We start from the raw sequence: 1,932 nt of genomic DNA, 5'->3' as shown, positions 1-1,932 counted from the left end.
AACAGTGCAGATGCTCAATGTTCACCTATCTGAATAGTAAAGGTAAATGGGGACATGCAAAATAAGACTAGACTAGTTATGATCATTCTGTTTGCATGTGTGTTAAGTATTTGATTTGCATCTCTGTACTATTTCTTTATGAGAATAATCTGGTATCAATGTGATAATAGACATCAAAGTCTACTGCTAGTAAATTTGTGCAAAAGTGACTTAAAGCTTTATAGCAGAAGAGAGGGTCTTACTGCTTACTGCAGTGTTGAATAAAAATAAATAAATAAAAATTGTTCTGTGAGATTAAATTCTCAGAATAGTTAAATAATTCCCGAGGAAATTATGTGGTTACAGTTGCTCCAAGACAGTAGGAACAGTTACTGACCAAACTAAATTAAATAATACATATTACAATATATTACAAAGTTACAATATGTAACAAATAGGTCTAATATATATACAAATAGCTCAATTCTAAATGTCTCAGTTTGTAAGACAAATGAAACATATATGGTTAAAATTGTACTCTAAACTGTAAAACTGTTATTTTCACCACAGACTATGTCATTGTAGAGAATGAGTAACTGCTCAGTGGGGGAAAAGGATGAAATGATTAAAGGTTTTCTGTATTAACTGAAATAAAAAAAAACATTACATAATACACTTAAATGGGCTTTAAAGCTCACTGCTGACCAAAAACACAAAGGTTTGTATCGCATTTGCCAAAAAACAACTCGTACCTTTCCACTCCCCTTTTTCTCCCTCCTCGCGCTCACAGACCCATAATGTGTATGGCAGTGCATTCTCCCTGCAACACGGACTACACTGCCCATGATGCTACATTCTTTAGAGCTATGCTTGTAGCATTCTGCCTGTTAGCTTAGCACAACAACAACAACAACAACAACGAACAGGCGCTCTCTCACCCAGGAAACACACAGTCGCAGAGAGGGAGGACGTAACAATGATTTTAAACAATTCTGCAAAGAAGAGTGGGCCGGTTGTCATTATGAAGAAACCAGTTTTAGATGGTTTAACCCAGGGATGTCCAACTCCAGGCCTTGAGGGCCTGGTCTAAGCTTTGTTACACAGCTTCCTACTCAAAGCAGCCTTCAAAAGATGGGTACATTGTGGTAATAATGGGACGGGCATGGTTAGCAACAATACTCAAGTAAGCTGTGACATTTAAACAATGCTCAATTGGTACCAAGTGGCCTGAAGTGTGCCAAGAACACCACCTCCAGCAAACTTACACCAATTCTGACCCTACCAACCAAATGCTGCAGCAGAAACCAAGCCTCATCTGACTAGGCAGCATAAGACTTCCATTGTCCAATTATGGTTAACCCACATGGAGTGTAGCCTCAGTTAACTCTTCTTAGCTGACAGGAGTGACACCCACTGTGGTCTTCTGCTGCTGTAACCCATCTGCTTCAATTATTGTCGTGTTGTTCATTCAGAGATTCTCTTCTGCATAACTTGGTTATTGGAGTAAGCATTGTCTTCCTGACTGTTTGAAGCAGTCTGCTTACTCTTCTCTTTTTTGGACCATTCTTTGTAAATCCTAGTTGTGTGGAAAAACACCAGTAGATCAGGAGCTTCTGAACGACTCAGACCAGCATTCAAGTTCAGTTTAAACTTTAGCAGGTGGCCTTGACTATTTATACACACCTAAATGCACTGAGTTACTGAAATGTGATTAGCTGAAAAAATATGTGCATTAATAAGCAGTTAACAGTTGTACCTAATAAAGTAAGCAGTGCATGTATGCGAAGAGTCGCACCATAGCAGACCAGTGTTTTTATAACTAGTTTTGTGTTTTTCTTGTACACTAAAAACTTCACAGTGCACATGCAGCTCCTGCAGACCATAACAATAATTATGATTTTGAACAACAACTAAACACAAAGGGCAAAAGAAAGACAGATGATATCTCTGTCA

The sequence above is a fragment of the Haplochromis burtoni genome, unplaced genomic scaffold, assembly GCF_018398535.1.
Source record: "Haplochromis burtoni strain Fernald_Lab_line unplaced genomic scaffold, NCSU_Asbu1 Contig_1774, whole genome shotgun sequence".
In the NCBI taxonomy this organism is placed as follows: domain Eukaryota; kingdom Metazoa; phylum Chordata; class Actinopteri; order Cichliformes; family Cichlidae; genus Haplochromis; species Haplochromis burtoni.
The sequence above is the reverse complement of the archived record's forward strand: the minus strand, read 5'-3'. Positions refer to the sequence as shown.